The sequence below is a fragment of the Schistocerca serialis genome, chromosome 7 (assembly GCF_023864345.2).
Source record: "Schistocerca serialis cubense isolate TAMUIC-IGC-003099 chromosome 7, iqSchSeri2.2, whole genome shotgun sequence".
In the NCBI taxonomy this organism is placed as follows: Eukaryota; Metazoa; Arthropoda; class Insecta; order Orthoptera; family Acrididae; genus Schistocerca; species Schistocerca serialis.
This window is the reverse complement of record NC_064644.1, coordinates 87,946,110-87,971,948: the sequence shown is the minus strand read 5'-3', so window position 1 is coordinate 87,971,948 and position 25,839 is coordinate 87,946,110. Positions and strand designations below refer to the sequence as shown.

Here is a 25,839-nt window from a genome sequence, read left to right as displayed (position 1 = left end):
TGACCCTCCTCCCAGGGAGTAGCCATGGAAGGGAAGGCCGAAGGGGCAGGAGAAGCAGCACTAAAAGAATCAGTTCCACACAGAGAGACGGCCGCAGAAGAACGGCCAGAGTTTTGGATCTGTATGCGTTTCATTTGCATAGCGTCCACCCTGATACCACCCACTCCGATCAGGGGCTCTCCTCACGGGCGCCACCCAGCCACAGCCAGGGCCGTCTGGCACGGCAGCCATGGCTGGGAGTTCCGACGCTCCAGGATGACGAGCAACCACTCCCAGGCTTACTTACATGAGGAGGTCACAGCTCAGGTATCAGAAGTGTGATCCCTGTGTGTTCAGGGGGCTCAGCCAAAAGGGTACATAGTGACCCCACCACACGGGCTGGCTACTGTGCTGGCTATGCACCCAAGCATCAGACAACGACGTGAAAGAAAAGGTGGAATGAACTAGGAGGGCACACGTCGGAGACACTAGGTAAGGTGCTCTTCCGCAAATGGCTCACACTACGGAAGATAAATTTAGTAATGGAGGTCAAACCCCAGAGGGGGACCAGGGAATGCCAAAAGGATGAGGTGATTACGCAACAAAACCAAATTGCAAAACCAACATAACCAGGAGAATAGCGGGGCCAACATAAGCAAGGACACCAAGAGAGGGAAAGGAGAGGGCGAAGGGCAAGGAAATGCAGTCCTGGAAAGAAGGTAGGCTGCAATAGCTCGGGGCCCTGTGCTCGCCACATACGCGCTCACGAAAGAACCGTGAGCCCCCTGGGGGGCTGAAGGTATAGATAGTATTAGGAACAGTAAGCTGGTTGAAACCAGACGTCACTGACAACGAAAGCCTAACTTCACACTGGAATGTTTATCGTAAGGATAAGTTACTCGCCAATGGTGGCGGCGTGTTCATTGCAGTAAAAAATTCGATAAAATCTAGCGAGGTTATCACAGATTCCGAATGTGAATTAACCTGGGTGAAATTGAATATCAAAGAACGGTCAAAAATGGTGATAGGATGCTTTTATAAACCACCTGGGTCAGGATCTGTAGTTGTAGAGCGTTTCAGACAGAACTTGCAGAATCCCATTGGTCATTTTCCTGACCATACCATTGTAATAGGGGGTGACTTCAACTTGCCAGGTATAGATTGGGAGTATTATGCCATCAAAACTGGTGCCAGGGGCAGGGAATCGTGTGGCATTGTTCTGGATGTGTTGTCCGAAAATTACGTTGAGCAGATAGAGGCCCACTCGTGAGGGTAACGTCTTAGACCCCCTCGCAACAGGCAGACTGGAACTTATCGAATCAGTTAACGTAGAGGAAGGTATCACGATCATAAGGCTGTGACAGCATCTATGACGAAGGGTCCTACAAGTAATGTTAAGAAAGGCAGGAAGATTTATTTCCTCAGCAATGGTGACAGGCCACATATTTCAGAATATCTCAGCAGTCAGCATCAAATAGTCGATAATGAGGAAGAAGATGTGGAGAACAAATGGAAAAAAATTCCAAGACATCGTTCAATATACCACAGACAAGTAAGTTCCGAGTAAGGTTTTAAGGGATGGGAAAGATCCACCATGCTTTACTAGCCGTGATAGAAAAGCGCTACGTAAACAATGAGCACTTCATCTCAGATTCAAGAGAAGTAAAAACCTAGCTTACAGAAAAGCTGAACGAAACTAAAATGAGCGTCAGGACACCAGTGAGAGAAGCGTTTATTATTTATCGAAAGTAACACGTTGCAACAGACCTGAGGAAAAACCCTAAGAGATTTTGGCAGTATGTAATATCAGTAACTGGGTCAAAATCTCTCAGCACCGAAACGGAAGATAAAAGAGACAAGGTTGAAGTACTGAATTCGGTCTTCCAAAGTTGTGGGCCAGATGAGATACCTATAAGATTATATAAAGATTATGAAAAAGAACTTGCTCCCCTTCTAGCAGTAAGTTATCGTAGATCGCTTGAGCAACGAAAGGTACCTAACGATTGTAAAAAAGCGCAGGTCATTCCAGTTTTTAAGAAAGTCGTTAAGACAGGTCCACACAATTATAGTCCTATATCGCTGACGTCAATCTGTTGTAGAATTACGGAATGTGTTTTGTGATTGAGAATTATGACGTTTTTGGAAAGTGAACATCTCTCTAATAATGAACATGGATTCCGCGAACAGAGATCCTGCGAAACTCAGCTCGCTCTGTTCCTCGACGAGACCCACAGCGCAGTGGACTACGGCGCTCCGGCTGATGCCGTGTTCCTTGATTTGAGCGAGGCATTTGACACCGTCCCGCATTGCCGTTTAATGGAAAAAATACGAACTTACGGAGCATTGGCAGTCTTGCGATTGGATTCAAGGCTTTCTTGCAGATAGAACTCAACACGTCGCTCTTAACGGAACTAAATCGACAGAGGTAATATCCGGAGTACCACATGGAAGTGTGATAGGACCGTTGCTGTTTACAATATATATATAAATGACCTAGTAGAAAGCGTCGGACGCACTTTAAGGCTATTCTCAGATTATGCAGTTGTCTATACCAAAGTAGTGACGCCAGAAGATAGTAAGAATTTGCAGATCGACCTGCAGAGAATTGATGAATGGTGCAGGCTCTGGCAGTTGACCCTGAACCTAAAGAAATGTAACATATTACGCATACATAGAAAAAGAAATCCACTGCTGTACAGCTACACTAATGATGACAAACAGCTGGAGACAGTGTCTGCCGTAAAATATCTAGGCGTAACTGTCCAGAGCGACTTAAAGTGGAATGACCATATAGAACAGATACTGGGAAAAGCAGACTCAGATTCACAGGAAGAATCTTAAGGAAATGTAACTCATCCGCGAAAGATGTGGCTTCTAAGGCGCTTCTTCGCCCGATTCTAGAGTATTATTCATCTATCTGAGATCCTTATCAGGTAGGACTGATAGAGGAGATCCAACGAAGAGCGGCGCGTTTCGTCATGGGATCGTTTAGCTGGCGAGAGAGCGTTACGGAGATGCAAAACAAACTCCACTGGCAGACGTTAGAAGAGAGGCGTTTGCACGCTAACATCCCAAAGATGTTTGGGCTCACATGCGGTCCCTCTTCATCGAAATGTCTTGGCACAAACTCATCTAAGGGTTGAACAGCACGTGTCGCATTACACGACCTAAATTAGACACTTGTGAGCCTTTGATTAAATTGTCTGGCTGATGGCAAGTTAGCGAAACTGTATCTACATCCACATCCATACTCCGCAAGCACTCTGACGTTGTGTGGCGGAGGGTACCTTGAGTACCTCTATCGGTTCTCCCTTCTATTCCAGTCTTGAATGGTTCGTGGAAAGAAGGATTGTCGGTATGCCTCTGTGTGGGCTCTAATCTCTCTGATTTTATCCTCATGGTCTGTTCGCGAGATATACGTAGGAGGGAGCAATATACTGCTTGACTCCTCGGTGAAGGTATGTTCTCGAAACTTCAACAAAAGCCCGTACCGAACTACTGAGTGTCTCTCCTGCAGAGTCTTCCACTGGAGTTTATCTATCATCTCCGTAACGCTTTCGCGATTACTAAATGATGCTGTAACGAAGCGCGGTGCTCTCCGTTGGATCTTCTCTCTCTCTTCTATCAACCCTATCTGGTACGGATCCCACTCCTGTGAGCAGTATTCAAGCAGTGGGCGAACAGGAGTACTGTAACCTACTTCCTTTGTTTTCGGATTGCATTTCCTTAGGATTCTTTCAATGAATCTCAGTCTGGCATCTGCTTTACCGACGATCAACTTTATATGATCATTCCATTTTAAATCACTCCTAATGCGTAGTCCCAGATAATTTATGGAATTAACTGCTTCCAGTTGCTGACCTGCTATATTGTTGCTAAATGATAAGGGATCTTTCTTTCTATGTCTTCGCAGCACATTACACTTGTCTACATTGAGATTCAATTGCCATTCCCTGCACCATGCGTCAGTTCGCTGCAGATTCTCCTGCATTTCAGTACAATTTTCCATCGTTACAACCTCTCGATATACCACAGCATTATCCGCAGAAAGCCTCAGTGAACTTCCGATGTTATCCACAAGGTCATTTATGTATATTGTGATTAGCAACGGTCCTACGACACTCCCCTGCGGCACACCTGAAATCAGTCTTACTTCGGAAGACTTCTCTCCATTGAGAATGACATGTTGCGTTCTGTTATCTAGGAACTCTTCAATCCAATCACACAATTGGTCTGACAGTCCATATGCTCTTACTTTGTTCATTAAACGACTGTGGGGAACTGTATCGAACGCCTTGCGGAAATCAAGAAACACGGCATCTACCTGTGAACCCGTGTCTATGGACCTCTGAGTCTCGTGGACGAATAGCGCGAGCTGGGTTTCACACGACCGTCTTTTTCGAAACCCATGCTGATTCCTACAGAGTACATTTCTAGTCTCTAGAAAAGTCATTATACTCGAATATAATACGTGTTCCAAAATTCTACAACTGATAGACATTAGAGATATAGGTCTATAGTTCTGCACATCTGTTCGACGTCCCTTCTTGAAAACGAGGATGACCTGTGCCCTTTTCCAATCCTTTGGAACGCTACGCTCTTCTAGAGACCTACGGTACACCGCTGCAAGAAGGGGGGCAAGTTCCTTCGCGTACTCTGTGTAAAATGGAACTGGTATCCCATCAGGTCCAGCGGCCTTTCCTCTTTTGAGCGATTTTAATTGTTTCTCTATCCCTCTGTCGTCTATTTCGATATCTACCAAACAAAGTTAATGTAACATAACAGTAATAATAATATCGGGAACTACATTAACGACCCACAAATGACATAGGCCACATAGTTGCGATTTGGTTATGATAATGTTTATTTAGAAAGAAAACTAGTAGTGAAAGTGGTCGTATTTAGAATTACTATTACACTCGAGCGCTTACCCATCTGACACAGCTCGATCATTCACAATCTCATCGCGAAACAACGTCCGATACTCCACCTCGTCATTTACACGAGAAGTTAAGAGTTCACACCAGGCGCTCGGCTGCTCACCGGTCAGAAACTAAGTCCCGCGATACCACACAACGCGAAATTTTCTAAGTCGTTTCACTTCCTAGCTGTCTAAAGGCCGACCGTCCGCTTTCGCGTCTAGACCAGACGAACTGTTCGCTATCGCATCTGCACCAGCACTGTCCCTCTGCCCGCCCCCGGCCGCGTTTCCCGCGCGCCGAACATCTTCGCTCAACTGACTAGGGCAGTTCCCTCTACTGAAGCCGTCCATCTGATTGGCTACAGCGTATTCTACATTCTTTTACATTTTAACATATTTAAATAATCAAAACTTGACCACTTGTACGTTCTAAATAAAGAAACCATAGTATCCGTTACATAATAAACGTTGAATTCTTTTACATAAAACCAATACAAATTATTTTTATCTTTGAATGCCACGGCCAATAGCCTTGCTACAATGTGCTTTCTGATAAGTAAATAAACAACAAAAGTGACTATTATGCACCAAGCTTTACAATAAATATTCTATTACTTAATGATTCAATCAGGTGTCATGCTATCATTTTGTGTGGAGGAAATAATGATCTGATGATTAACTCAAAATACTGGTAATTTAAATTTAGTATATCTTTTAAACAAATAAAGTTACAGAGGTGATATTTACAACGTCTGTCATTTTAATGATGCGCTTCTATATGAAATGTCGATCGTTCAGATCGACCAAAGCGTTCAGATTTTAGCATCCAGATGTTTTTTACAAAACTTGTTAATTTCACTTTATCAGTAAATCCTAAATTATTATAGATATGATCAATATTCAAGTTTTATTGGGATCACCATGAAAATTTATGAAGGATGATAGATTAAAATTACTTTGGCTTCATTCCCTGGATTACTACAGGATTAAGTAGTTTTCATGTTTCCCTTTATGGCCGAAATTAGGTCCGCCATATTTAACACTGCTACGTCTACTTGACCACAGACGGCTTCTACTGGGTTTCCCTATGATTTAGGTTCTCGTCTGTCTCACTCGCACCTCGGTAGACAATAGACGCCTGAGAGTTTCCCCATCTCGTGGTGAATCTGCACCCTTTGTGGCACACGGTCCTGTACGATAGGGTTCGTTTCACTATTCCTGTAGAGTGACTCTTTCGCCATTTATTTAAATGAGAGCGCAATTCTCATGTTGCGAAATGACTACAACCGTGGGAAAAAAATCAGGAAATTTGTAGCTCGAACGAATGGTTACCGATGTTTGTTCTTTCCACGTAATATTCGCAAATATAAATAGGAAATTCATGGAGAAGAAGTAAAAACTTTGAGGTTCGCCGATGACATTGTAATTCTGTCAGAGACAGCAAAGGACTTGGAAGAGCAGTTGAACGGAATGGACAGTGTCTTGAAAGGAGGATATAAGATGAACATCAACAAAAGCAAAACGAGGATAATGGAATGTAGTCAAATTAAATCGGGTAATGCTGAGGGGATTAGATTAGGAAATGAGACACTTAAAGTAGTAAAGGAGTTTTGCTATTTGGGGAGCAAAATAACTGATGATGGTCGAAGTAGAGAGGATATAAAATGTAGACTGGCAATGGCAAGGAAATCGTTTCTGAAGAAGAGAAGTTTGTTAACATCGAGTATAGATTTAAGTGTCAGGAAGTCGTTTCTGAAAGTATTTGTATGGAGTGTAGCCATGTATGGAAGTGAAACATGGACGATAACCAGTTTGGACAAGAAGAGAATAGAAGCTTTCGAAATGTGGTGCTACAGAAGAATGCTGAAGATAAGGTGGGTAGATCACGTAACTAATGAGGAGGTATTGAATGGGGTTGAGGAGAAGAGAAGTTTGTGGCACAACTTGACTAGAAGAAGGGATCGGTTGGTAGGACATGTTTTGAGGCATCAAGGGATCACAAATTTAGCATTGGAGGGCAGCGTGGAGGGTAAAAATCGTAGAGGGAGACCAAGAGATGAATACACTAAGCAGATTCAGAAGGATGTAGGTTGCAGTAGGTACTGGGAGATGAAGCAGCTTGCACAGGATAGAGTAGCATGGAGAGCTGCATCAAACCAGTCTCAGGACTGAAGATCACAACAACAAACAAATAGGAAAGTGGGGGTTAATGGAGGTATAAGAAGTAACCCTCGCTACACACCATAACATGGCTTTCGAAGAGCGCATGTACTGGGTGATCAAAAAGTCAGTATAACTTTGAAAACTTAATAAACCACAGAATAATGTTGATAGAGGGGTAAAAATTGACACACATACTTTAAATGACATGGGGTTTTATTAGAACAAAAAAAAAAAAAAAGTGTACAAAATGTCTGACAGATGGTGCTTGACAGCAAAACGTCAGTGACTGCGCATGACAATCATGTATAAAAGGAGCTGTAATGAGAGAGAGAGAGAGAGAGAGAGAGAGAGAGAGAGAGAGAGAGAGAGAGAGAGAGAGAGAGAGAGAGAATCAGATGCGCCAGCAGTCGCAGCATGTTGACGTTACCTGAAAAGGCGCTTTTAGTGAAGCTGTGTTATCAGAATGGGGAATGTGCTAGTTCAGCGTTACTATCCTTTCGCCATAGGAAGGGGATTCGAACGGGTAAAGGTCCGTTGACAAATGCAGCTGTGGCGAGAATGATTTCGACGTTTGAAGCCACGGGTTGCTTAGACGATAGACCCCGTAGTGGCCGACCGAGCACAAGGCGTAATGCTCCTGAGACAGTTCAGGAAGAAATGGAGACTGTAGCGGGTTCGTATGTACATGGGGAAGTCAGCACTCGTGGAGTCGCACGTCGCACCGGTATTCCATACACTACTGTTTGGTTGGCACTGAGGCGTACCCTCCGATGCTATCCGTACAAAATCCATTGGCATCATGAACTGTTACCTGGCGATTTAGTGAAGCGGAGGGCATTTGCGGTGTGGGCGGAAGATGATGATTGGTGGAGTAACGTGTTGTGGACCGACGAAGCTCATTTCACGCTCCGAGGGTCTGTCAACGCCCACAACTGAAGAATTTTGGCTACCGAAAATCCTAGAACTGTCGTGCAAACTCCACTGCACGACGACAAAGTCACGGAATGGGTTGGATTTACCACGTCTACCGTTATCGGGCCTTTTTTCTTCGAGGAAATGCGTGATTCTGGTTTTGTAACTGCTACCGTGACGGGTGAGAGGTACGCCGATATGTTACAGAATCGCATCATCCCCAGCCTGGCTGATAAACACCTGCTGGAACGTACGATGTTTATGCAGGATGGCGCTCCACCCCATATTGCTAGACGCGTGAAAGATCTCTTGCGCGCGTCGTTTGGTGATGATCGTGTGCTCAGCCGCCACTTTCGTCATGCTTGGCCTCCGAGGTCCCCAGACCTCAGTCCGTGCGATTATTGACTTTGGAGTTACCTGAAGTCACAAGTGTATCGTGATCGACCGACATCTTTAGGGATGCTGAAAGACGACATCCGACGCCAATGCCTCAACATAACTCCGGACATGCTTTACAGTGCTGTTCACAACATTATTCCTCGACTACAGCTATTGTTGATAAATGATGGTGGCCATATTGAGCATTTCTTGTAAAGAACACCATCTTTGCTTTGTCTTACTTTGTTATGCTAATTATTGCTATTCTGATCAGATGAAGCGCCATCTGTCGGACATTTTTTGAACTTTTGTATTTTTTTGGTTCTAATAAAACCTCATGTCATTCCAACCATGTGTGTCAATTGGTACCTCTCTATCTACATTATTCCGTGATTTATTCAGTTTTCAAATTTATACTGACTTTTTGATCACCCGGTAGATATAATTACTCGTTATGTTACATCTACATCCATACTTCTTAAATCTCTTACGGTGTGTAGTGGAGGTTACTTCTGGTACCACTGTACCACTAACACCCCTCAACCTCACTGCCCTTTCATTGTTCCATTCGCGAATGGCGCATGGGAACAATGGTTGTCGGCAACGTTCCATATAATCTAAAGTTTCCCTCATCTTCCCGTCGTCGTTTTCACACGTATAAATAATATTTCTTTTGTTTTCAAAAGTTGTAACTAGTTACCAGATCCGAAACGGACTCCGCGTCGTGACGTTTGACAACGATATTTTCAAAAACGGACGTGTAGTGATGGAAATCCTTTCTACACGAGTTATTTTCAAGTGACTCCGATTAGTGTGCCGCAGCTCGTCAAAACTGGTGGGGATTGTGTGCTCATGCTGACTGATACTGCTAGCAAGCCGTATCGCGTGTCTACAAATACATTTCCCGTGATCTTCCGTTCCACGCGTACACTCCGAGCTAAAACGCAGGCTGCTCTGAAATGGAAGCTGATACCACGTGACCAAAAGTTGGTTGCGACCATCAGGGCTGGCCAGTGCTTTGTTGTACAAGTTGAAATGTCCGAAACTCTCAGAAAACATAGGTATGCACAGTAAACAAGTACGAGTGATCTGCAATACGTACCGGAACCAAGATGGGACGATAACAATGGAGCACAGAAGCCTAAATCCGTTCTCCCACGAGACACGAAAACGTTCGTGGATCTCAAGAAACATGAAAACGTGAGTGGGCGAGGAACTGGTGACGTCACAGCGTGAAATTCCACGTTCAAGTACACTGCGGGGCGTGAAATAAAGAATCTGGCACGTCAGTCTTTTGTCTCGTTCAGAGAAACGTGACCAGTGAGATGCGACTTGGTTGTACGTCACAAGCAGGACAAAGCGGCCGCCATATTGTATGTCGGTAACATCGTATTTCTTGGGTTTACTTTCCCGTAGAGAACGTGGTATGAATATAAACCGCTTCAAAGCACCAACAAGTTGAAGCTCTCTTAAAAATGCGTTGTCTTAGCTACGATTTGTTGTAATAAAGTGACAGGAAACTACACATCGTTGGGTAAAGATTTCGTGTAGTTTATGTTTCTAGTGTTATAATTCGTACTCTAAGAAAGTGTACCGTTTCAATGCTACGGCACAATGATGAAATATCAAAATCGTGTTCTTTTGGTACAGTTTACAAAGTAAATATTAAATAATGACACTTTTAGATACATTCTTTAGACAATCTGTACGCTATACGGAGACACATTTGTTGTCATAACGTCGAGAGCTCATGAACTGTGAAAAGAAAGGTAGCAGGTTCGCATTCACTTCCTTCCACATTATTTTTTAACCTTTTATTTTGTGAAAGACTGAGTACTTCTGATTCATTTAATAAAAGTATTGCTTGTAACAGTCGATGTTATTTATCATAAATAATGTATCTGCCGCATTTATTGTTGCCAAGGTCAACGACTGGAATGTTGCCCCAGCAACTAGAAATCTTGACGTGACCGTCAGTCTGTGTCTTATGTTAAACACGAGCTACACACTGGAAGTCAGCGCTATTATGAAACTTTCTGTAAAATATGTACCCATCTCTGGGTAGAACTGATTAGAACTGCTGCTTATATTTCTATCCTCTGTGAAAGTGAAGAATTAGCGGACCTGTTGAACGGAGTGACCTGTCTATTGAGCTATGGATTGAGAGTAAACCAAAGACGAAAGTAATGAGTAGTATTGGAAATGTGATTTCCAATAAACTCAACATCAAAACTGGGGATTACATCGTAGATGAAATGATGAAATCCTGCTACCTTGGGAGCAAAATAAAACGTGGCAGACGAAACAAGAAGGTACTGAGAACCAGAGTAGCACACGCAAGGAAGACGTCCCAGGCGAATAAACAGCTTGTGGTGCTCTCGGGTGCCCAGCTGGGTGTAGTAGTTTACGATAGACGATATTTCGACATCTTACCTGTAAATCTAGAAAGTCTGGAACTGTAGGGTATCACTTTAAGATGACGGCAGGGAACACTGTCGAGACATCGTGTTTCGTAAACGACTGCGCGGGTTTCGACCCGTGAGTAATACAAACAAGTCTAATACAATTAGGCAGAGGCCTAGGAAGGACACGATGATACGACATGTGTGGAGTCATCAGGCAATAACTTGCACGACAGTAGATGGGCCTGTAGAGAAGAGAAATCGTAGGGGACGATTGTGATTTTAGCACACACAACAAATAATTCGGGATGTTGATGTGCTACTGTAAGATGAGGCTGGCATAGCAGGGGAAATCTTGGAGGATCGCATGAAACCACCTATAAGACCAATGAAAAGAAAGAAAGAATCGTTGTTTGTAAAAGACGATTCAGTACTGCAAGAAGAAGTAATGAACAGGCTAGACTAATCGCCTGGCGGCAATTGAAAATAAGAAAAAGCAACAGAGCATGAGCGTTAGCTGACCTGTCGAAGTGGCGTCGCTTCGGCCGGGCTGCCTCGTCCGACTGACTGGTACACAAGAGCCTCGGGTCCCGGGATTACTGCCGTCTGTTGCACCTGCGGATTATCCCTACTGGCGGATCGGTGACACGTCCTCCCTCTACACCTAAATTTTAGACCTACTGTGCGTGTCTGCTTATGCCTGCACCTGCCACCTACTCCAGCGTCCGAAATACGAGAGAAAGGAAAAGGTGTGTGTGTGTGTGTGTGTGTGTGTGTGTGTGTGTGTGTGTGTGTGTGTGTAACAATCAAGTAGTCCAAAATGAAAGACAGTAGTTGAGAAGGTACTTAAACTATCCAGAATGCTATTCATCTTGTACATTGAGCAAGAAATAGGTTGTTTGGTTGATATGGGGAAGGGGAGCAAACAGAGAGGCCATCGGTCCATAGCATTAGGGAAGGATAGGTAAGGAACTCTGCCGTGCCCTTTCAAAGCAATCATCCCGGCATTTGCCTGAAGCGAATTCGGCGAATAACGGAAAACCTAAATCAGGATGCCTGAACGCGGGTTTGAACCGTCGTCCTCCCGAATCCGAGTCCACCATGCTAACCACTGCGCCACCTCGCTCGGTGAAAACGGTTCAAATGGCTCTGAGCACTATGGGACGTAACATCTGAGGTCATGAGTCTTTAACTAACGTATGGACATCACACACATCCATGCCCGAGGCAGGATTCGAACCTGCGACCGTGGCGGTCGCGCGGTTCCAGACTGTAGCGCCTATAACATCTCTGCCACCCGGCCGGCTCGCTCGGTGAGTAAGCAATAAAGGGAAGTTGCGAGAAGTTTACGAAAAGGAATTAAAATTGAGTGAGAAGAAATGAAATTATTGTAATTTGCTGACAGCACTATAATTTTGTCAGAGACAGCAAAGGGCTTGGAAGAACATTTGAGGCCGGCCGTGGTGGCCGAGCGGTTCTGGGCGCTTCAGTCCGGAACCACGCTGCCGCTACGGTCGCAGATTCGAATCCTGCCTCGGGCATGGATGTGTGTGATGTCCTTAGGTTAGTTAGGTTTAAGAAGCTTTAAGTTTAGGGGACTGATGACCTCAGATGTTAAGTACCATAGTACTTAGAGCCATTTGAACCATTTTGAAGAGCATTTGAGAAGAATGGATATACTGAAAAAGAGGTTATAAGATGAGCATCACCAAAAGTAAAACAAGGGTAATGGCATGTGGTCGAATTTAATCAGGTAATGCTAAGGGACTTCTTCTGAGTTTAAGCGCTTCCACTGGCCACCAAACTCCCCAGACATGAACATTATTGAGCAGATCTGGGGTGCCTTGCAACGTACTGCTCAGAAGAGATCTCCACCCCCACGTACGTAAGGACAGTTCTGCAGGATTCATTGTGTCAACTGCATCCAGCACTATTTCAGACATTAGTCGAGTCCATGCCACGTCGTGTTGCGTCACCTCTGCTTGCTCGCGGGGAACCTACACGATATTAGACAGGTGTGCCAGTTTCTTCAGTGTAAATAGTAGAACTATACGCATCGCAGTAAACTGACAAAAGGGTATACGAGTTCTGTTCAAAAAAAATTCCGGAACTTTGTCCACAAAATTTTTCTACACTTACATTTTACTTATAGCGAATGGTCTCCTTCGAAACACTCTCCTCCACAATTGACACCGCTCCCAATGCCATTTCCACTCCCGGAAGCAGTCTTATTACGCCACATGCTGGATCGCGCGAAGCACTCACTCTCTGAGAACTTTCTTTTATCTCGCCTATCGCTGTAAATCTTCGTCATTTCAGCGGGGTTTTCAACTTTGGAAATAAGGGAAGTCCGCAGGGACCAGGTCTCCAGAGAACGGAGGATGAGGCACACAATGGTTTCGTGTTTTGTGCAGGCATCAGCGGGGATGAATGTGCGGGTACGTTATCTTGGTGCAAGAGCCATGAACTGTCCCGCCACATTTCAGGCCGTTTCTTTCTCACATTTTCTCACAGGCGTCGCAACGCATCCCCGATAGTACCATCTATGAACAGTTTGTCTCTGTGGCACGAACTCAGGATGAACTAATCCTTCAAAGTCAAAGAAAACTATCGCCATGGCTCTGACATTTGACCTGACGAGCTTTTTTTTGTCTTGGAGAGCTTTTCCCGACCCATTGAACCTTGGTCTGAACATCATAACCGTAGACACACTTTTCATCACCAGTTATCATGTTCCTAAGGATCATCTTGTTCTCATTTGCGCGACCCAAAAGCTCTTTACATATTGGGAGGTGAAGGTCTTTTTGGTCTTGACTCATGAGTCGTGGGACAAACTTGGCGGCAACAGGTTGCTTTCCAAGACGCATTTCTGTAATACGAAGGCTAAAGTGCTGTTGGACATACTGACGATTCAGGCCCGTGGGTTGAGGTTAACGACACGCATGGGAATCCAATAGGCGAGCACGAAACCTGCACGGAAAGAAATAACCACTTTGGATACTTCGATCAAACGTCCAGCGACACAGCCGAGGGAGCCATTACGACGTACACACCTCGTACCTTCCATCTGGACCAGAGCAAGCAATACATTACAGGGCAGGGGGCAGTCTCCTTCTGTCAAATAGCAAAGCTACTGTCTCCTATCTTGCTCCTTTCTCTTCATCATCTATCTCTATTAGCCACGCAATCTTCTTTTCCTTTAACAGAATCTTCCGTCGGTTCTTGGTAGAACAACATTATAATAATAAATGAAAAGCATCAGTTTGCTTTTGTTCTACAATATTCTTTTCCTTTATATTTCCTTAACTACGTTTCACCATGTCTCTATTCTTCTCCTCCCTTCACCATCAGTCTCCCTCATACTCCCTGCTGCTAGCACTCCTATCTACAATCTCTCTCTTTCATAATGTCTAATTATAACAGTACTTATCATCTATGAATATAAACTCTATATGTATTTTTTCCAAGTGTGCCTTTGTAATTGTTTATTTCACTTTCTGTACTAGATGTAGTTTAACATGCCTACGAAAACACATGAATGTAAAATAAGTAGAATGCCTGGTTAGATGTAACAGAGGGCCTCATGGCCCTAATCTTGCCAGGTTCAATAAATAAATAAAGTAAAAAAAAGTACCTTCACGAGTTTTAACTAAGCCGGCTGCTGTTAAACCCTCTGAGTCCCAAGAATATGAGAAAATACAAATTACATTTTTTCGCAAAGAAAAACCAGCAAGCAACGAATACAAGAACAAATTCGCAAAAAGTATACAATCAATTGTTGTGAGTTGAAAGATTCTTTCTCGAACATAATTTTAAAACTTTCCACGATAATTATCTTTATCACCAGAGCCAGCAGCGAATACCACAAGGACACACAGTTTTCAACCACCGACCATTTCATGTGGAATATTTAAAAGCCAATCCATGTGTTCCGTAGACACAATCCGACATCTCGAAACTTCCATGTACTTATAAAGCGTAAAATTATAGTCCTAAATAAAAAGCAAAACTGGGCATAAAATTTAATGACTTATGTATTAAAACTACTTACTGCCCCAGTCATGGTACAAACTCAGCAGCCGGCCGAAGCAGTCGAGCGGTTCTAGGCGCTACAGTCTGGAGCCGCGCGACCGCTACGGTCGCAGGTTCGAATCCTGCCTCGGGCATGGATGTGTGTGCTGTCCTTAGGTTAGTTAGGTTTAAGTAGTTCTAAGTTCTAGGGAACTGATGACCTCAGAAGTTAAGTCCCATAGTGCTCAGAGCCATTTGAACAAACTCAGCTTTATATTGACTTTGACTGTCACTGATCTCCTCAATACGGGCACTATCTAAAAATAAAAAAAGAAACACTACACCGTATCGTACAGCCACGTAGCACAATCCTCGCGCTGACTGTTGCTTTGTACGCTGGAAGTGAAATACGTCAGTGTAACACTAGGTGTTTGTTTCACAATAGCATTGATGGTTTCATGCTGAAGACAAGAGCACTTAAAAAAAAATTAAAATTCAAGCAGAAACGACTGGTCCTCGAGGGCTAAACGTGCGCCATTTCCTCCACGAAGTGTGGAGCACCAGTGGGTGGGTGGGCTGCGCGCAGCCGGCTGGAGGTCACCGGACACAACGCGAGACACCGACGCAAACAACACGGAGGCAGGCGGGCGTGGCGGCCGATACGCTACAGCGGCGCAAACTGTGCCGGCTCAGGTGAGGTCAGCTCGGCTCAGCTCAGCTGGGGTCAGGGTCCGCGTGGACGCGACACAAGGCACAGGACAAAAAGAAAAAACATCGTCATCCGCAGGAGTCATCACGTTAATACGGAGTCACACCTCTTCCAGCGTCCATAAAGGCGTCAAATCGGCAACAAAGAGCGTGCACGAGTGTCAGCAGGTATTCCATACCTAAGTGAAGCCACTAACTGATTATCAGACACACTACAGCTACCATCCTGGGAGCAGGCTGCTGGCTACAATTCGCGCGCTCTTCAAATCTACTCCGCAAGCCACCTTGCGGCTGACAGCCGAAGGTACCCTCTGCTATAGTCCGATCCACGAACGATGGCGGTTCGCGCATGTTGAGGCACAGACGGGGACTGCATTGTTGACGATTCCGAGCGACCGATACGGGACGCGCATGCACTTGGTTTCTGCTTGAAGTAAGCGTGTATCCTGCAAATTATGTCGCTCGCTTGCTTGTGCAGAATTTATCACTTACCGCCACACAGAGCGCCCAGAACACTGCTGAACGCTCACTGAACGTCGGAGAATACGTGACGTAGGTGCGCAGAACAGGCCTAAACTCGACCGCCATCGTCGACTCCTACTATAGTCATTTCCTTTCATGTTTCACTCGCGAACAGAGCAAAGGAGAAAACGACTGTGTAAAAACCTCCGTAACAGCCTAATTTCTCGCATTTTACTTTCGTGATCCTTACGGATAATGTATGTTGGCGGTAAAAGAGTCGTTCTGCAGTCGGCCTCAAATACCGGTTCTCTGAATTTCCGCAGTAGTAGGTCGCGGAAGGAGCGTAGTCTTCCCTCGAAGGATTCCCATTTGAGTTCGCGAAGCTTCTCCGTAACACTTACGTGTTGCTCAAATCTACCAGTAACATAGCTAGAAGCCCGCCTCTCTAACTGCTTCGTTCCTTCAAACCGACCTGTGGTCTTCAGTCCAGAGACTGGTTTGATGCAGCTCTCCATGCTACTCTATCCTGTACAAGCTGCTTCATCTCCCAGTACTTACTGCAACCTACATCCTTCTGAATCTGCTTAGTGTATTCATCTCTTGGTCCCCCTCTACGATTTTTACCCTACACGCTGCCCTCCAATGCTAAATTTGTGATCCCTTGATGTCTCAGAACATGTCCTACCAACCGGTCCCTTCTTCTTGTCAAGTTGTGCCACAAACTCCTCTGCTCCCCAATTCTATTCAATACCTCCTTATTAGTTATGTGATCTACCCATCTAATCTTCAGCATTCTTCTGTAGCACCAAATTTCGAAAGCTTCCATTCTCTTCTTGTCTAAACTATTTATCGCCCATGTTTCACTTCCATACATGGCTACACTTCATACAAACACTTTCAGAAACGACTTCCTGACACTTAAATCGATACTCGATGTTAACAAATTTCTCTTCTTCAGAAACGCATTCCTTGCCATTGCCAGTCTACATTTTATATCCTCTCTACTTCGACCATCATCAGTTATTTTGCTCCCCAAATAGCAAAACTCCTTTACTACTTAAGTGTCTCATTTCCTAATCCAATCCCCTCAGCATCACCCGACTTAATTCGACTACATTCCATGATCCTTGTTTTGCTTTCGTTGACGTTCATCTTATATCCTCCTTTCACGACACTGTCCATTCCGTTCAAATGTTCTTCCAAGTCTTTTGCTGTCTCTAACAGAATTACTATGTCTTTGGCGAACCTCAAAGTTTTTATTTCTTCTCCATGGATTTTAATACCTATTCCGAATTTTTCTTTTGTTTCCTTTACTGCTTGTTCAATATAGAGATTGAATAACATCGGGGAGAGGCTACAACCTTGTCTCACTCCCTTCCCAACCACTGCTTCCCTTTCGTGTCCCTCAACTCTTGTAACTGTCTTCTGGTTTCTGTAGAAAACGTACACAGCCTCTCGCTCCCTGTATTTTACCCGTGCTACCTATAGAATTTGAAAGAGAGTATTCCAGTCAACACTGTCAAAAGCTTTCTCTAAGTCTACAAATGCTAGAAACGTAAGTTTGCCTTTCCTTAATCTAGCTTCTAACATTAGTCGTAAGGTCAGTACTGCCTCACGTGTTCCAACATTTCTACGAAATCCAAACTGATCTTCCCCGAGGTCGGCTTCTGTCAGTTTTTCCATTCGTCTGTAAAGAATTCGCGTTAGTATTTTCAAGATGTGACTTATTAAACTGATAGTTCGATAATTTTCATGTCTGTCAACACCTGCTTTCTTTGGCAATTGAATTATTATATTCTTCTTGAAGTCTGAGGGTATTTCGACTGTGTCATACATCTTGCTCACCAGATGGTAGAGTTTTGTTAGGACTGGCTCTCCCAAGGCCGTCAGTAGTTGTCTACTCCCGGGGCCTTGTTTCGGCTCAGGTCTTTCAGTGCTCTGTCAAACTCTTCACGCAGTATCATATCTCCCATTTCATCTTCATCTACATCCTCTTCCATTTCCATAATATTGTCCTCAAGAAAATCACCCTTGTATAGACACTCTGTATACTCTTTCCACCTTTCCGCTTTCCCTTCTTTGCTTAGAACTGGGTTTCCATCTGAGCTCTTGATATTCATAAAAGTGGCTCTCTTTTCTCCAAGGGTCTCTTTAATTTTCCTGTAGGCAGTATCTATCTTGCCCCTAGTGAGATAAGCCTCTAAATTCTTACATTTGTCCTCTAGCCATGCCTACTTAGCCATTTTGCACTTCCTATCGATCTCATTTTTGAGACGTTTGTATTCCACTGACCTGGTAGGAATCCGAAACACTAACAGTACTCGAGCATGGGTCGCACTAGCGTTCTACACGCCGACACCTTTACAGATGAGCTGCATTTTCCTGAAATTTTTGTAATAGAACGAAGCGTTCCCTACTACCAAGCTGATGTGCTCGTTCCATTTTATGTTGCTTTCCAACGTTACGCCTAGACACTTCACCGACGTGCCTGTGTCAAAGAGTACCCCACAAGTGCAGTGTTCGAACGCTGCGGGATGGTTTTTCCTACTCATCTGCATCAACTTGAATTTTTCTACATTTAGAGAAAACCATCCTTCATCCGCCAAATAGGATTTTTATCTAAGTCACCTTGTGCACTCCTACACTCAACGACGATACCTTCCAGTTACACCACAGAATCGTCAGCAAACGGCCATAAAGTACTGCTCACTCTGGCCGTCAGATCATTTGTGTCTGTATAGAATGTGAACGATCCCATTACACTTCCCTGGGGCACTCGCGATACCCTTGCTTAGACTTAAAAAGTCTTCGAGCCATTCTCATATTTGGGAACATAAACCGTAGGTTCAGGCCTACGTCAACGGTCCGCAAGGGACCACCGCGTCAAACACCTTGCGGCGGAAATCTAGGAACGCGACATCTGCCTGTTCTGCATTCGTGGTTAGTAGGACATTGTGTGAGAAAAAGGAAAGCTAACTTTTGTACGAGCGATGTTTTGTAAATCCGCGCTGATTTGGGTACAGGAGCTTTTTCTCCTTTCAAGGAAATTTATTATATTCGAACTGAGAATACATTTAAGGACTCTGCAACAAACCGATGTTGAAGATATTGATCTGTAGTTTTACGGGTCCGTTCATTTACTCTTCTTGTACACAGGAGTCACCTGCGCTTTTTTCAACCGCTTGGGATACTGCGCTGGGCGAGGTATTCGTGATAAACGCAAGCTAAGTAAGGCCAATGATGTGGAGTTCTCTTCGTATAACCGAACAGATTCCATCGTGACCTGGCGTCGTCTTTGTTTTCAGCTCTCTTACTTGCTTCCTTACACCACGGATGTCCATTTCTAAGTCACCCAAGCGGCACACTGTGCTACAGTCAAACGGCGCTATGTTTGTACTTTCCTCCCGCTTCAATGATTTCTTAACGTGATATTTAGAACTTCAGTTTTCCTTTGCCTTCTATTGCTACACCATGCTGGTTGACAAGTGACTGGATGGAAGGGTTCGTTCCACTTATTGATATTGTGAGACGTGTATATTTCTATTGTCAAACCACAATTTATGAAAGATGTTTATATTTTATTAATAGGATAAATTAGGAATAATTAATACTTGTCATGTTGGAAATAACTGTGGTAGCAGGGAATGTCTGCACCAAAGTATTGTTGACAAGAGAGACCGCAAATTGATATAATTTTAAAAAGGGCGGGAGAGACCGCGTATGGATACATTTTAAGAAAAGAGCGGGAAAGACCGTGCATTGATACATTTTGTAATGGTAGCAGGGATTGTCTGCACCAGAAAGCATTGTTGGCAGGAGAGACCGCACTTTGGCGTTCGTAGGAAGTTAGCAGTAAGCGAGATGTGAAGCGAGTCGGTAGCAGGTCCGAAGCGAGAGGTTGAGAGGACCGGTGTGCCTGCCGGCCACTAGCTATGATTTACAAGAGATTATAAACGGATGTACAGAGTATGATTGCGCATTGCTAGTTGTAAGATTATTGTAAAAAGTAAGTCCCATTTGAACGTTCGTAAAATCATTTCATTCAGAATATAATTAACTTTTCCCAGCAATATTGCATTTCTAATTATAATCCATCCCAAAAACCATCAATGTAAAACTTTGCAAAATTTTATTGTTGTCAAGAAAAAGTTTAACTATGAATTACGTAACTTCAGTCAAATTAATTAAAGAATAACGTCAACTTTGCTATTAAAGAATAACGTCAGCTTTGGTAATAAATACAGCCACTTATTATGAAAGCCCACCAGCAGCTAATAGAGTATAGTGAAACAGAGTAAGTATATTCATGTCGCAGTCCCATGTAGCAGTCAGATGGCGATCCAGTAACAGTAAAAAAGGTAAGGAACAGTTTTGGGTTATTGCAAATAACGACTGAGGGCCACAAGACGACGACACATTCTATGTTTCGTCGAAATAATCCGAAAATCACTTTTAAAAAGCAGTAATTAAAATTGTATGCGAAGATTGAGAAAGAGAATAAATTTCAAAGGGAAGATTTCATTTGTTATTATTAAGCAAGAGAGAGAAATCCTAAGGGAAGGTTACATAGGTTATTGTAAAAGGGAAGGTTGCGTAACAAAAGAGATATAGAGGAGACGGTTATTGCGTAACAAGGAAAAAGATGTAGAGGAGACGGGAAGGTTTCAATATCACGTACGACTAGAAGTTTCTCGGCTTCTCGGAAAAATGTTTCGCTAAGGTATGGCGGTGGAAGCTGTATGCTTCGCGGAGTGAACTTCTTACGGACGCATGAGTTACTGCTAACTTCTGCCTGTTATACGCGCGTTCTTTCCTGAACTGAGAGTGCAACAAGGTTTGTTTCCTCAGCACAGAATCCCTGGCGTTTTCTGTGGGATTAACATTGATGTGTAGCGCCTTGCATTGTGCCTATGTAAGTAAGAGATAGTAGCAAGCAGGCAGCTTCATACAGGGTGACAATTTTTGAACTATATGAAAAAAACGGCGTGCACACAATTTATTCAACATGTAAACGTCACTACAGATATTCGGATTTAGGTTATGACATGTTCGATATGCCTGCCATCATTGGCGATGATGTGGCGCAGACGGAATATAGGTGCTGTCTATGACCTCCTGAATGACCCATTTCGGCTCAGCAATGGTTTTGAGGTTATTGCTGTAAACAATGTCTTTAATATCGCCCCACAAAAAGAAGTCGCAGTTGGTCAGATCCAGAGAATATGGCAGCCAATCGAGACCCATGCCAGTGGCCTCTGGGTACCCCAGAGCCAGAATGCGGTCCCCCGACTGCTCCGCCAGGACATTAAACACGCTCCTGCTTCGATGAGCTCCATCTCGCACGAACCACATCAGGGTCACTTTGGATAATGGGGATGAAATCATCTTTCAAAACCTTCTCGTACTGTTCGGTACTCACCGTGCGATCCAAAAATATCGTACCAATTATTCTATGAGTGGACATTGCTCCCCACACAGTCACCCATCGAGGGCGAAGAGACTTCTCGATCGCGAAATGCGGATTCTCAGTCCCCCAGATGTGCCAATTTTGCTTATTGACGAACACATCCAAATGGAATTGGGCTCCGCCGCTAAACCAAACCACACAGCGCATACTGATTCCCACAAGTTCCGCAGCCAACTGCAAAGTTTGAACGTGTTAACGCAAACCGTTCGGAAGGTATGACGACTTTATATCACACAGTTCAGTAGTTGTCACCCTGCATACGAGTCGTGTCTCGCACGACAGGAGCGCTCGAGTCCAGCAGCTAGATGCAAGTAGTTACGACTGAGGTCTAAAGGTGTCAGCGTCTTACAGGCTGTGAAATTATCTAGTAGCTAAAATTGTGCATTTTGGGAACCGAAGTGTATTTATTGCTATTGTTGCGACTTTAATTATTGCTAATTTGTTTAACTGCTAGTGTGACTGACGGTGTGAAAAAAGTAGCGTCTGTTCTTCAGAAGAGCTGCTACGGAAGCCGCCTGTTCTCCATGTCAGGAGCGGCCTGACTCACTGCTGGCAGCGGCTTCTAAAACCATTTGCGACGAACCGGCCGCAAAACCACAGTCACATCCTTACGGAAACGCTGTACCAAGGATTCAGTGCCACTGCTGGGACGTCCCCCGAGAGCGACGCGCATTGGCAGGGCCGAGTGAGCGTGGCAAGTATGCGAGGGTTACCGTCCCAAGAACGGCGAAGGCTAAACAAGCGAGCCCCCACCCATTCTGTCTCGTATCACTGAACGCCGGGACTATGACTGGGCGGTGCAGCGAAATAGCTAAGAGGCTAGAAAAGAGGCATATCGACACCCGTGCAGTTCAAGAAACAAGGTGGAGTGGGCAAAAGTCATCGTATGGTTGTAGCTACAAACTGATATACAACGGAAACAGCGGAACAACCAACGGCTTTGGCACTGTCATCTCAGTGACATTCTATGGCTCTGTCTCTGAGGTGCATCGTCTACAGTGCAGACAAAGGCACTTCTTCAGTGACTATTCCCCGCACAACGGCGTGATTGCAGAAACTAAAGATGCCTTTTGGCACTGCTTGACGAAACGACTGCTGAAGACCCAGCAGAAGACCACCGCATCGTCCCTGGTGACCTGAATGTCGGACAAAGGAAAGAAGATCGCGAGGCCCGTGGTGGACACGGATATGGAGGGAAGAACGATGACGGCCAGCGAATCCTCAGTTATAGAGAAGTTCATGACTTCCAAAAAACGTGAAACTCACCTAATCCAGTGCTATAGTGGATGAAATGCAACTCAAATTGGATATATCCAAGTAAGACGCCCAAACTTCAAAGAAGTGTTAGACTTTAAAGTTGTTTCATATGGAACTGTTGCAATACAACACCGCCCAGTCATCTGTAAGCTTAGAATAAAACCACTAAGATTTGGGTACTGTGCCAGAAACGGACCACCAAGAATCAAATGGTGCGCTTAAAGCAGGGGCAGGCTGACTTTACGACAGAAATTATGGTGTCACTAATTACCATTGTCGAAGACAGCTGGACTAAATTGAAGATCTCGGTTCGTGAAAGCGCGTGCTATGTTCTCGGAACAACGAAACCACTACGACGAAGGATAAACAAAGAGACGTGGCTTTGCAGCGACGATGTTAAGGATGCCATACGCAAGAAGAAAAAATTGTACCACGAGTTTCTTGCAGACAAAACACTATCCCTTTAAAATGCTCACAAACAAGCCCGCAGAGACACGAAGGAGCTTGTTGCAATCACAAAAGCAGACAAGTTCAAATGGTTCAAATGGCTCTGAGCACTATGGGACTTAACTTCTGTGGTCATCAGTCCCCTAGAACTTAGAACTACTTAAACCTAACTAACCTAAGGACATCACACACATCCATGCCCGAGGCAGGATTCGAACCTGCGACCGTAGCAGTTGCGCGGTTCCGGACTGAGCGCCTTAATCGCGAGACCACCGCGGCCGGCAGCAGACAAGTATTCAGATCTCTGCACGAAAGCAGACACGCGCGGAGGAGAACGTGACATTTATAGACCAGTCAAATCGAAACATCTGAAAACGGAGGACACCCAACACTTTTACGGTATTAACGAAGAAACGAGTGAATTGCTGGTCGGCAAGAAGAAAGCAAGGGAACGGTGGCGGAGCTACTTTGAGAGAATTCCTGCCGAGGAATTTCCCACCAATACCAACTACGTCCCCATGTCAGCTGTTGAAGGACCAGTTAAGGAAATTAACGTTGCTGAAGTTAAGGCTGCTCTGAAGGAGATGGAGAGAAAGCAACTGGCCTCGACGACCTCCCAGCAGAGTTATGGAGTTCTCAACAGTGGAATGCGGCAGCCTTGGCTAACGCATCTTTTCAACCAGATTATCAAAGAAGATAGAGTACCAACAGACTGGAAGGGGAGTATAATTTTACCAGTCTTCAAAAAGAAACGATGTCCTTCTGAGTGTTCTAATTACCGCCTTATCAGATTACTACGCCACGCGATGAAGATCCTTTAATGTTTTCTCGGCAAAAGGAAACGCGAAATAGGTCAAATCAATAGGAACAAGACGGATTTGTGGAAAAATGGCACAACTGACGTAATCTATACTGCACGGCTGCTAGGTGAAAAACACTGCTAAAAGACCAAGACACTGCACTTTACTTTCCCGGACCTCGAAAAGGCTTTCCATTGGGTACACCACGTGATCGAATCTGGTTAGCGCTTCGACACCACGGCATTCTGGAGTACATTGTCAACTGGGTACGGCTTCTGTATGTGGAACCGAGGAGCTATGTCCAAGCGACAGCAGGAGAGTCAAACGACTTCTCCATCATGGTAGGAGTCCACCAAGGCTCAGCCTTATCACCACCACTGTTTATTGTTGCGATGGACACCGTCACATCAGGTCTGGACATGCCGCTACCATGGAGACATTCCTGTGCTGGTGCCGCCCTGTTGGCTGCACAGAACAAGTTTGATCTCCAGCACCAAACACAAAAGTAGAAAGACCAACTCGTCCGATATAGCCTGCGCCTCAACAGAAAGAAAACTGAGTACATGGCATCGGATCCGCGAAAAGTTGGGACCTTCAAGGTTGACGGAGAACATCTACCAAGAGTAGAAAAATTTAAGTACCTCGGTTCTACAATTTCTAGCGATGGCAATCTTACAGACGAGGTCAACGCAAGGACGTCATCTGCGATCGTCGGATTAAGGATCACCTGAAGTCAAAGATCTACCAGACTCTCATCCGTACTGCTGCTGTCTACACTATCGAGTTTTGGCCAGCTACGAAAGAGGCAGAACGACGACTGGGTGTCACGGAAACTAAGACATCTTGCATCACGTCTGAAGCTATGAGGGAACGTCTCGGGGCCGCACCGATCCAGGAAAGAATGCGGGAAAGTCGTCTGCGATTGTTTGGACACTTGCTGCACGCAAAGGACGATACCATTGCAAAGGTAGCATACACAGTGGAAGTCATAGGGACGACCTCAACAACGATGGGCTGACTCTTTGCACTACGACATGAAGGCTGTAAATCTTCAACCAAACATAGCCCACAGTCTAACAAAATGGAGACAACGAATACACTCAGCGGACCCTGCCACTAGCCGGCACAAACGCTAAACAAAAAGAAGAAGAATGGTGGTGTGAATGCGAAGTATTAAATAAATGAATAGTATTGTGTGTTTGAATTAGCGTGAGCAATGAGGGAGTGAATGATACTCAGAGGAAATTGTGTAAGTGCAAGCACCCAGTTAATGGGACTGATGTGCAGAAAGGGTATGGCCACTGGTAGCAGGGTGTCATTCACGTAGGTCACGTTGGTCACGGTGCCCTGGGCACGCACCAGCTGTGGTTTGTGGTTGTGCCCAATAGCACCCCACACCATAAGGCCTCGAGTTGGCGCTATATGTCTTACGCGAATGCAGTCACTGAGATGCCGCTCGCCCTTCTGCGGCGAACCAAAATGCGGCCATATTTTTCAAACAAACAGACAGAACCTGGATTCGTCCGAAAACACTAATGCCATTCCTACCCACAGTGACCTCATTCCACACACCATTGCTGTCTAGCATGTTTCTGCACATTCGTCAAAGGTAGGCGGAGAAGTTGACGACACGCACGTAACCCGTGCCGTAACCAACGGCGACGGACCGTCAGCCCCCGATAGCGTATGAAGTGTTCCACAGTTGTACCAGAGTTGAGGAGGACGCAGATCCTTCCCGCAATGCCATTCGGATGAGATGTCGATATTCGCGCGGGGCGACCTCACCCATTACGTCGTGTTCTACGGTTTTTCATGAACCATTCTCCACACACTCGTTGCACTACCGAAACGCTTCGTCCCAAACGAGCTGCTATTCTTCCCGGATGGATGCATCACATTCTGTCATGCCAATAATGCACCCTCTTTCAAACT

At 44.8% G+C, this 25,839-nt stretch overlaps 1 protein-coding gene across 6 annotated transcripts in view; it reads right to left on the bottom strand.

Moving 5' to 3' along the window:
* Positions 1–25,839, bottom strand: part of LOC126412113 (zinc transporter 1) — a 652,968-nt gene that overhangs the window by 124,792 nt on the left and 502,337 nt on the right. The window contains exon 1 of one of the 6 annotated variants that reach the window (XM_050081549.1): positions 11,278–11,317. The exons of the other annotated variants lie outside the window; for them this stretch is intronic. The gene's annotated coding sequence lies outside the window, so the exon portion shown is untranslated. Of the gene's footprint in view, positions 1–11,277; positions 11,318–25,839 lie in introns of those variants that run through there. 6 annotated transcript variants of the gene reach the window in all.